This window comes from Taudactylus pleione, unplaced genomic scaffold, assembly GCF_031769625.1.
Source record: "Taudactylus pleione unplaced genomic scaffold, aTauple2 ptg000282l, whole genome shotgun sequence".
In the NCBI taxonomy this organism is placed as follows: Eukaryota; Metazoa; Chordata; class Amphibia; order Anura; family Myobatrachidae; genus Taudactylus; species Taudactylus pleione.
The window spans coordinates 356,007-368,320 of NW_028284684.1; the positions used below are offsets into that span (position 1 = coordinate 356,007).

The 12,314-nt window shown below is 42.2% G+C and overlaps 1 protein-coding gene across 1 annotated transcript in view; it reads left to right on the forward strand.

Moving 5' to 3' along the window:
• GALNT9 (polypeptide N-acetylgalactosaminyltransferase 9) overlaps nucleotides 1-12,314 on the forward strand; it is a 301,146-nt gene that overhangs the window by 239,066 nt on the left and 49,766 nt on the right. The gene's annotated exons all lie outside the window — the stretch shown is intronic.

Sequence of the window (12,314 nt, forward strand, 5' to 3'; positions counted from 1 at the left end):
TACTAAAAGACTGCTTAAAATTAAAAAAAAGTATATATTTTAAAATACATTTAAAAAAATCTGAGTACAATTTAAATAATAATGTACAACATAAACGTATAACAAAAAACTAATATAAAGATATACTTACTTTGTCACTTCCTTGTTTTGAAATTTGTCTTGTGTAAAATAAAGCACTAAAACATATGCACTTTTAGCATTTTTGGCAGAATATTAAAAACCTCACACATGCCAGTATAGGATCTGAAAAGCAAGAATAAACAAACACTGAAGGGCACTTATACTGTAGCATAGTATTTAGTGAAAATTGAACTACAATGAGTAGAGTAAAATGCATACTTTACTCACAATCTTTAAGGCTTATGTAATGTATTTAGCATTTAGATCATTTTTCTTTTTAACAACCACATTAAGCAATGGACTCGACCTATGAACTCCAATTCATTTAGGATCTGCCAGGAAAGCCCACCAAAAATTACCCCCATTGTTTTTTAATTAAAGTCATTTAATATAGAAAGTACAAGATTACAATCTCAAATAGTAAAACTTTTTTTAATGCACATATAACATTAGTTCACCAGTTCCTGGAGTGTGAAGTCTTCCCACATGTAATACTGCACTCTAGAGATTATGAGTTCTCAGCTGGCTTGTGGACTCCAGACAGAGAACAATTGGACTACAGCAAAGAACCTTCACATTTCATTGTGGAAATAACTTCCTGGTGGAATGGCAGTCTGCTCCAATTTAACAAGCTATGAAAAGTTTTGCTTTTCACAGCTTGTCTCAGATAAGTAGCGTCAGGATCTCTCCAATGTGTTCAGTTATTAGAGTGTGAACAGGGGTCTCTTCAGATCCACCAACTTTTTTGTGCAACATGTGATGCAGTTAAAGTCAAGGTCTAACATTCACTGGGACAGTTGCTTATCGTAAAAGCTGTCCCAGCAAGAATAAATTGACAAATAGCCCTGAAATATCATTCTGAACCTAGATTTACTAACATTGCACTGTAAACAAAAGCCAGGCTTTAGGACAGTGTTTCCCAGCTGCAGTCTTCAGGGAACCCTAAAGCTGGCCACACACTAGACCAAATTATATCCAACCAGCCAACTTGTTGATTGGTTGGAATTGAAATCTGGTAACGTATGGGAGTAATTGATGATCAGCAATTTGCTCCTAAATGCCAGAAAACAGATGAAAATGGTCGTTCAGACAAGTTTGTTAAATGTTTGATCTAAACAATTTGTTCAAACAACAGTTTTTGTCCATTTTCCGGCATTTGGGAGCAAATTGCTGATTGTCATTTGCTGTCATACCTTACCAGATTTTCATTCCAACCAATCAACTAGTTGGCAGGTTGGACAGATAATCTGTAGATGTGTGGCCAGCTTAACAGAGCATGTTTTCCATGCTCCATGATTCAGCACAGGTGTAGTCATTACTGACTGACACATTGTAAAAGATCCAAAGGTGGAGCTAATCACTTCACTTGTAACTCTGGGTCTGATTCAGAGGTGGACACAGTAGCCGCTGCAACTTTGTTTCAGCAGCTTTTGCATCTGTATGGTAATGGCGCTGCCGATGGGTGTCCTACTGAGGGGATGGGTACGGGATGCCGACGTTCGGGATTCCAGCTGGCAGAATCCCGATGCCGGCATCCCAACCAGGTTAAAATCCAGACGCCTCCAGGTAAGTAAGCCTAACCTAACCATCCCCACAGCCTTTACTTACTTTTGGGATCCCTCTGGTCAGGATGCCGGTGCCGGTATTCTGATAGGTGTCGGGATTCTGGCATCTGCATTCTGAACATTGGAATCTCAGCGGTCGAGATTATGACCATATCCCCCTACTGAGATGCCCACTGGCCAAGGCACAAATCAGATTATGTGCACACAAAGGCGCACCACCGATCAGACATCGGCCGCACTATCAGACATTCTAGCGACCCTATGAGTGCTCAGAATGTCTGTCGGTACATGGCTGCCGGTGCCAGTGGAACTGCATCCTTATATTACCTCATCTCAGAAGGCACTATTCTAGGGGTGGCAGGAGACATGCTCCTCTCTTCTCCTCCACCACAATTCCAGTCATTGGCCACTGCATTATTTGACGGTAGAAGTGCAGGGTTACAATAATCTCCTATGCTGTTTCCTGCAGTCACTGTAGTGCAATGATCTACAGCATAAGGAGATGTAGTCGGCACCCTGGCAGTCATGATGCCGGCAGTCAGATCCCCGGCGCCGAACTCCAGACAGCAGTCGAAAACCCCAGCTCCTTAATCCCGACCACTGACATCCCGAAGTTAAGTATTAGGCTGGGGTTAGGGTAGGGTTAGGGTTAGGCAATAGGGGGAGGGTTAGGTTTAGGCTGCAAGGGGGAAGGGTTAGATTCGGGCTATTGGATGAGTGGGTTAGTGTAAGGCTACGGCAGGGGTGGGTTAATATTAGGCTGCACTTACCTGCAGATGTCGGGATTCTGAGTGTCGTGATGCCGCTGTTGGTATTCTGACCGCTAGCATCCCGACTGCATGGATCCCGTACTCAACTCAGCACAAGAAGAGTAGGCACAGGAGACTTACCATGAGCAACTGGTACCCACAGTGTCAGGAAAAGGCAGCACAAGTGAATGACCCAAACCTATAATGTGAGACAACTGCATAATATATTAAGAATACTGAATTTCCCTGTCACATCTTTAGTATCATCTGCCTGTTGTTGATGATGTCACTAATATCACTGTTGCAGAAATTGTGTTATAACCTTACTATGGGTGGTATTGAATTGTTTCTGCCCCTTACGCGCCCGACAGGAGCTATTCAATTGTTGCTCCTGTCTGGCGCAATCAGCTGCCGGCACACCATTTCAGCTTGCAGCCACAGGGGGGTGTGAGCTGAAATGGGTGAAAAGTGACCTGTTTGGGTGCCCAAAGAGCACTTTTCGCGATCACGCCCAGCACTTCGGAGGTAGCCATTTTACGCAGCTAAACTTGACCACTATGGGCACGATCAGCCCGAAAATCAGTAACAATTGAATAGTGCCCCGCGATCTTCCGTCACTTTAGACGGGAGATCCAGACCGCGAAAACAATTGAATGCAGCCCATTATGTAAGTAAGAAAGTTGTATATCAGTAAAAGTTTTTATTTCAAGACTTGGCAGCCCTAATTGTCAGCTGTCTGTGCCCATGTGACTTGTTTATATTGTTTGTTTGTGCATGTATGTTCTGAGTGACTCCAATATCTCTGTGTGCCCAGCAAAGACGTGGGAAGAGTACATGTACTGTATGAATGACTCAAAGTCCTGGCTTCAATATTTACTCTCTTGGAAAATGTGAATCCATATGACATGACATTTTTCAGACCATTAGGACATTTCTTAGTGCATTTAAAAATGAAAGTATATTGTAACACAGTCTGTTAATCCAAGTGCATTTGGAGACTAGATTCTAGGAAAATAAGCATTTAGTATTATAGATCTCAAGTGATTAAACTATTCCGAGAAAACACAGGACAACTACCGAAATCTTAAATTATCTCCAATTCTTGTTTTGTACTTTATCGTGATAGTATATGTGAGAAAATGTGCATAAATTTAGCCCACTCAGCCCATTAGATAAAGATTTAATGTTGAGGCACACCAGTAAGTATACCAATAAAGGGCATTGCAGTTATTCAGTCAGTCTAAGCTTAAAATGACAGAGGACAGTTGCCTACAGTGAGATCAACTGCAAGGTTACATACAATAGCAAATAACTCCTGTCAGTGTATGAGAAGAATTACAAAAATGTCATACACTGGGCCTGATTCAGACTGGGTGGACAAAGTTGCATTTGCAGTGGACTTTTGAAAATATGATAAGGGTATATTATATACCCGTAAGAGAGCTATGTAAATACAGGGTCATTATGGTCAGATGCTATGCCCTGATGAAGCAACTTTCCAGGTGCAAAATAGGATGTCTCCTCTTCTGACTAATATAATTGTTCTTGTCACTTCCCTGCTTTTCCGTTAATGCCCATGGACTGAATAATAGTATGCTTTTATACACTGGGATGCCCCATTATTTGTATGTTGACTACTGTGAGACTTTTACGACTGCACCAAAAACGCGCAGTGTGCAGATACCTGCTTATGGCTTAGAAGCAGACAGGTATTGTTTTGCTTTCAAACAAGAGTCCATTGCATAAGCAGTTACAAGCTACTAACTCATTAGTTCATTGGGAGCTGTCAACTTCCACTACAAAGGGATGACAGGTTCCAGAACTTCCACTACAAAGGGATTTATATTAACAAGCAACTGACACCCTGTAATATACAAACTTACTTATTTTCTATTTTGTTTTCAAATATCTCCTAATATTGTTTTAGCTTAAGCCCAGCCAGCTTACCGACAATGTATGCCTCCCCTCTGGGAGACCCCTTGAGGGGTGGTCCAAGTGACACGGGACTATATGCAGCAAAGCAATTTACCATGAATCGTGCCATCCAGTCCCTGTACTACCGTCTTCACTAGGGAAGTGAGTGGGATTCGGAGTTTGGTCTACACTCCTAGGAGAACTCAACAAAATTCATCAGTGTCCTGGACATTCCTGAGACTAGACATGTACAGAATGTAGAGATTCACCAAAACACAGTTTTTAACTATTTTAATTTAAATGTTGAATGAAATAACAAATAAGATTTCTATTAGTAGAACCATATAACTAGGATATAAATTATTTATCTTGTGGAGCCTTCCACAACTGTTAACTGCTGTAGTTGTTTACTTGTAGTTTTCATGCTAGGCTATTTTAGCGGGGTGCCGCGCCCTGCCAGATTTTTAAAGGGCAAAATGCTCCCTGCCCTTTTAGCAGCGGCCTGCTAAAACAGCCTGGAGCTGCCGTTCAGCCACTGCATGCATGGATGCTGTGCGAATGCGTACGGAATCTTTTCACATTAGGGGAGAGTTTGGGGGAAGCCCAACACCTTCGTAGGTGCTGGGCACTCCCCCAATAGTGACTCCACCGGCTGGGCGCACTCCCAAATTGACATTGGCACTGCCCCCAACAATGACATCGGCAGGGTGCACACCCCCTTCACTGACCAACCGCGCCTACTTTTCAGGTGTGCGGCTTAGCCCTCGCACCCGTGCGCCCTGCCCGCCCCAAATCCTGGCAGGAACACTTGTATATTCTCATTCTTTTTGGCCAAACTGACCCTGAATGTGAACTACATTATATACAAATGAGAGTTAGAACAGTATCTTATAATAATAACAACATCAACAATACTAATAATAGCTGATTTCTGCCTATTGCACATATAAATCAACTATAATACTACAGGAATGAAAAAATAATTATGAGCATTTGTTTGAGTTCTAATTCTATCATATTGAACTACAGAGATCCCTCTTTGTTTTTCTCAAGAATAACAATATGTGTAGATCCATTTTAAGAGCTACCTAATTATTTTTGGAAAAAATAAGTCTAGTGATGAATTTCTTGAAATATCCTGAAAATAGACAAAAAAGTGCCTCAAAGCAGTCTCATATGCAGTGTATTTACATAACAAGCATACAAACTATAGCTTGTGAAGTTATAAAGCAATACAATCTGTTAAATCTCATCAAATTCAGTTCTAATTTGTAATTTGGTTTGCAGAAAGGATTACATAGCCCTGGGCTACTTATGATTTATTGCCCATTGGTGCATGAGACACAGGCTACATAACTCACTGCTCTCATTGCAGTACCCTGCATGCAATATTCTAGACTGCGCTCATGTGTTTCCACTCTACTCTTCCGAGGTGGGGGGTGAGGAGGGAGAGGATAATGGAGCTCAGAGGCTTGACAGCAGTGAACCGACACATTATGCTAGAGATTACACCTCTAAATGCTATAAACGTCAAATGACTGCCTGACCATGTATTAAGGAGATGGTGGCAATAACGTACAGTTATTTGGAATAAAACCTACAAATCCAACCTCTCAGTGACCCTATTAGAAGTTATGCATCATAAAATCCATCACTAGTAACTTTCCTAGTCATCCATAAATAGCATAGGAATCGACTGGATATATTTCAGCCAAATCAGGGGTTACGCACTGACAATTACAATTAGCACAGGAAGAGCTCCACAAAAAAGACAAAAAGGGCAAATGGTGCTTCTGGGGGAGGTCACGTGCCGATTGCGGGAGGTTACGGGGTGTGCCACCAACAACGCAGGCGTGTCACAACTGTTTACAGAGAGTGATGATGCCTGTATCTGCAATCCCGTACGCACAAAACATGGCTCTGGTGTCTCAGTTCAGATGGCCATTCTGCGCAATTAGAAAGTCCCTCGGTAGGCCGATTACCGGAAGATCTGCGTATGCGTCTGCGTATTAGTAGGGAGTTGTTTGGATTTGCGATGGCGCCTGAGGGCATCTCAATACATATCCTCGGCATCTGCATCATTAGCATATTTTCTCATATAGTCTGTGTACACATACTGTACGCAGCAGCGGCGGGAGTATCATACAGCATATGGCACAGCTTAGTGAATAAGAAAAACAGTTTTACTTTGTGTTAGAAATGTGAAAGCTTGAATGATTCCTGCTTTATATAGGCATGTTTAAAAACTGCGGATAATTGGGGTGCGTAGCATATTTTGCAGATAATTGGAGAACTTTGTATTATATTTTGCGGTAAACATTACATTAACCTGTGCAGGGTGTCACTTCTCTTACCAAAACAGTATATAATATTCATTTGGTGTCTATTTGAATCGTAGGATTATGCGGTTACTGTTTTGGGCTGTAATTGAAGTGAGACGATAGTGTGTGTACATGCATTTGATTTGTCCATGTAGGAATAACAACTGCATTGGAAGGTGAGGGGTTAATGTCACACACTTGTCTGGACTGAGACTCTTGAGTGAAGCAAGTTCATGCCAGAAATAGTAATTGTAATAATCTTGCTGCTAAACTGCCTCTTAATATCATGCACGGAAGGTGAGTGTCTCTTGTCATGAATATTTTTAGACAAATTAAATCAGAATTCCTTGCCAGCTCCTATTACAACCTGCCATCTCTGTCTCAGCCCTGTGGGACTGTGTAGGTGTGTGAACGGTTGCTAAAAACCTCTCTTTAGCGCAGTGATATTCACAGGCAACCATGTTACCAAACAAGTTTAATACATAAGTGGCATATTTTTTGCAAGGTGTCAGGACAAAGTCCCTTGTGTCACTGTGAGCAGTACTTGATCTTTTTTTTAATAACTGATCTGTTCTGCAATGTACTCTGCAGGGTGACAGTGACACACCGAATTCCATTAACAATTGATGAATATTCATATAGTATTTATTATGAAGGGATTCTATTTTCTTCATGATGAGAATTCCATTTTCTTATCTGAGAGTGAATTTCTCTTTGAGCTGTAAATAATCAGAGATGGGGATAGATATAGCTGATACTGTGGCATGCTTAGCATGCTTGCTGCAAGCCGTACAACTACAATGACTAACAGAGCATAGACTCAGATATGTAACTAGAACTGTGCGGACCCCATTGCACACAAACTTTTTTGAATCACCACGACCTAGAATATCAATTTTTTTTCCACGGCACCGTGAGCCAAAAGTTTCTTATTGAGAAAGTTGGTAAAAAATATTTTATTCCACACCAGTTTGCACTATGCCACTCTGTAGTAACACCAGTTCACATTATGCCACACTAAAATCCCCAGATCACATTATGCCGCACTGTAGCCCCCTCCAGTTTACATTATGCCACACTGTAGTGCCCCCAGTTCACATTGTGCCACATTGTAGTGCCCCCCAGTTTACATTATACCACATTGTAGTGTCCCCCAGTTAACATTTTGCCACACTGTAGTGACCCTCCCAGGTTACACAACCTTAGACTGAAATATCACATACTGTATGTTTTTTAACACACTTAAGGAATATTCCCCTATCACGTATGGGTCCATTACACATGCGGAAATGCTAGTTTCCACATGTTTTTATTTAAGGGAACCGCAAGAGTAGGTAAGTATGCCTCACAGGAGTCAGAGGAGCATGTGATGAGCTCCTCCAATCATGGCTCAGCTCCCCTGACCCCTGATGCAGCACAGCAAGATGGGATGTCCTCTGCTCTCTGTAGTGTGATGGATCTGCAGGGACGGACTTCCACTGCTGTACTGCCTGTGCCAGTGTAATGGCAGCACAGCATCTGCAACACCTTCCTCTCCACTCATTATTATTTCAGTCCCTTATTATATAGAGCTCATTACCTTCAGGATTAGAGGCCACAAAGCAGTGGCATAACAAGGGGGGTGCGAGTGGGGCAATGTGCCCTGGGCGCCATCTGACAGGCCCGGCAGAGGGGGCGCCAATGGCGAAGGCAAAGTACAGTACAGCGTAGAGATGTGCTCCACACTGTAGCAGCCAACCCTGGGAACAAGTGTGTGATCCCAGTGCCAGTGAAGGATTAGCGGCAGGTGACATTTAGCACTGTCTGCGAGCTGGTTGCAGCTTGTGGACTGGAGGCCATTAAAGAGCGGCCGGCAATTGAATTTGGCACAGGCCGCAAGCCAATCACGGCTTGCAGACCAGCAGCTATGGTGAACCAATCCCGGCTTGCCGCATCTTGGCTGGTACCTGCCCGCGGTGTCTCATGTCAGACGCCGCTGGCCAGAAGACCCAGTTCAGCGGCGGCCAAAGAGCTCCGGCAGCGGCTGAGGACCAGAGAGTGCTGCATACTGTAGTATTGTTTCTTTTTTTTTTTTTTTTTTTAAAGGTACAAGTCAACAAATGTAGTAGGCTGTAAGTTGCTGAAAATGCGTAAGAAAAATTGCAAAACAATAGTGGTGTCTCTGACAGCTATCTGGTCTGGGACCTTGTTTAAAAAATAAATGAATTAATAAATAACTGCAGCCTCTCCCACTGCACAGGTAGACCCTCTATGAGGCATTCCCTTCATTAACCCCTCTATAGGCCACCAGGTTGTCAGACACTAGGCATCTGGGGGTATTCAGGCCTTAGGCCTGTGGTACTGAGGCTGTAAGTGACCCTTGGAAATAGGGTCACATAAATTGGGGAAGCACTATTTTTCAAACTTGCCCTGGGCGCCAAAACCCCTAGTTACACTCCTGCCACAAAGCTATCACATGTAAAGGAACAGTACTAGCTAAGTTGTGCCCAATTATAATTACTAATTCAGTCATAGGGAAGCCCAAGTAACCGGGCTGCCTGCCCTAGTCCAGAACCTGGTGTGGAGTCAGGATTTGTGAGTGACACTCTGCCTTATTGTTTGGTACGTCCATCTGCCACAGCCCTGGGAGGGCCTTTTTGCCATAATGACACCGGCATAGCGCTCCCTGACTGACGTGTCACCTCTACAGCTGGCGGGTCCGTTGTCCGATCCTTGGTTGCTCAAACCTTCTTCTTTGTCCAGACCATCATGTCCTCCTGACACTCTTCAGTGGCTGGTGCAAAGGGAATGCTGGGAGGTGTGGATACAGTGTTTCCACTTTGAAATCTCAGAATTCCCTCCCGCAACCACCTTTTCCTTGATTTTCCTGGTCAAAATCTCAAGACTCCCTGTCCATATTTATTTGTTAAAACTGTGTGATAGATACTTCTAATTTTCTACTCACACGCAGTGGTAGGAATTGTGCCTTGGGTGCACAATGAACCGGTTTCAGGAGCGTACATCTACAGGTAAAAAACAGATTTCATATATAAATGGAATTCTCCAGGCAGTACTGGTGATATTTATCCAATAGAAAGAAGATGGCATCTAGGGCCAAGTTGTAATAGCCAGCCTCCAATTTTTCCAAAATTTCAGGTTTATGGTAATCTGCTAATCTATGCTTATAATAGAGAGTGAATTGTCAGTATTGTTTCTTGTTTCTATTGGTTTTTTTTAAAGGTATAAGTCAACAAATGTAGTAGGCTGTGATTCTGTAAGTTGCTGAAAATGCGGCAGAAAAGAAAGAGCAAAACAATATAGGTATCTCTAAAGGTGCGTATCCACTACACGAGAAAAATAAGCAATTGAACAATTACGACATTGTTATCGTTCAATAGTTCATTAATCGTGCAGTGTAATGCCGGCAACGACCAGCTATGCGCTTTCCTGCTGGTCGTTGTTGGCATTTGTCACCGTCTGAACATGCAGGCCAACCTGACGAGATTGTCAGGTTGTGCATGTTCCGGGATGAGGGAGGATGCCTGCACTGAACGACATATCATTCAGTGTGGGCACATTATCCACTGCACAGGATGATGAACAATTGAATGATTACAATGTTGCAATCGTACAGTCGTTCCACTCTCATCTAGTGGATACGCACCTTCACAGCTATCTGGTCTGGTAAAAAATAAATGAATGAATAAATATAATATATTTTTTTTTAAATAAAAACCTCCAAATTGCTGACTACTACATCCAGCAAATTGGAGGCCAAAGTCACTGGAAAATTGCTGCCATTTGTGGTGACTTATAAGTCACCACAAATCCAATACCTATTACATTCCATCTCTGCAGGCTGAAGAATTAAAAATTCAATAAGATACTGCATTTGTTATATGATGGATGCTGTTGGTGGAATCCACATAATTTAGAGAGCTACAGTGATGGTTAAAATGTCCTTCATATTTATCTATATAAATGAGGAAAGTGAATCCATTTAAACATTTCTGAAAAAGAGCTCATCTTAAGGTTGGTTGCTTGAGATTTATTAATAGCAAAAGTCAACATAGGCTGGGTTGCACTTGAATCCATATAAATGGTTTCTCTATATCTACTTCATTCTATTTTGCATCTTTGAGAAAGACATTATTATTATTTCACTGGCAAATTACCAGCAGCTAAACTGCATGTTGTTTTTAATGGTGATGTTTTGATTTAACAAGTTTGTGTTAATCTCTGAGCTGCGGGAGAAGCCCGCAGTTGTCTGCCGTACATTGCTGGCCTCCTGCAGGGAGGAAGGAGGGAGCAGCTGCAGGTGGAAATGCTGAATGCTCTTTTGATGATAGCTTTAGTTTGGGCTTGGGGCATCACCAAAAGGATTTAATGCAAATTTAGCCCCTGATGCACAATCTTTGCAAGCGTATCCTCTATTTGTTCTTCTGGTTGATTGATCTGCTAGCGGAACGCTCAGACACTGCTGTATTCCTCCCTCCTCACTGTTCTCAAGCTGCAGTCTGTAAATATACAACTGCACTACTATCAATATATTATGATCAGGCACACAGGAATATTAAAGGTCACATCACCTATGATATTGTAAATAAAGATAATAAATCCTTAACACATAAATGTATCCTGCCCTGTTGCCATAGTTAGAGCCATCAAAATATCCTGAGGAACATATTTCACATGTCTATCATTCAATAGTTTCTTTCCACTGGCTAATAATGACTAAAATATTGTTTTTACATGAATTAAATATAGCATTCTTCTTTAAGTATCAGTGCAAAACACAAATGGATTAATTTCTGGTTCCAGAGCTTGGCCATGCAGAGCTTTTGCCACAGGGTGTACTGGCATAGCCACTGGATGTTATCCACATAATGTGTGCCCTAACACAGGGCTGTAACTAGGAGTGTGCAATCAGTGCTGCCGCCCATGGTACAGGGCCTAGCGGGCGGCAGCGCCCTGTGACCCCTGTAATTGTCTAGAATGGCACCCTGTAGCCCAGGTACTTTCTGGTCCTAACATCTTGGTGTCATATGTGCAGAGGGCAATGCCGGCTCAGGACATATTATCGCCCTGCTATGGCCCTGCCCTAGCAGTTTCACGGTTACACCTGGAAACCTTCCTTCCCATTCAGGACAAAAACATGTTGAAACATTTTCTATTGATCAGTTCAGGATATATCTTGCACTAACCACAATGACTTACTGCCTTGTAATAAACATATTTTCTGTGTTATTTGAAACTTTTCTTACTTCTATATGCCAGCTTCCATTTAGAGTTCCAATTCTGGTGCCTTTCCTACATCCGCTGTCCTGTAAACACCATGGGGCTTATTTAATAGCCTGCGAGACGCAGACATGGGTGTGTTTCCAGCCAATTTTCCCATAAAGTAGACTGGTTTTGCCTAAATTATTGCTGCATTTAAAATATGGGAAAACTATTTGGAAATGCGCCCATGCCTGAATCTCACCGGATATTATATAAGCCCCATAGCTTTATTTATCATGTTTCCTAATGAGCATTCAGTACCCCATATAAGCAAGCTATGTCAGAAATGAACAACTTAAACCCCTCCTTTTCCTGAAGAGTAAAGTCACATTATTAATACAAAGTTTGAATTTTTTGAATCTGTGTCAGTTATTTTTGTGGGATTG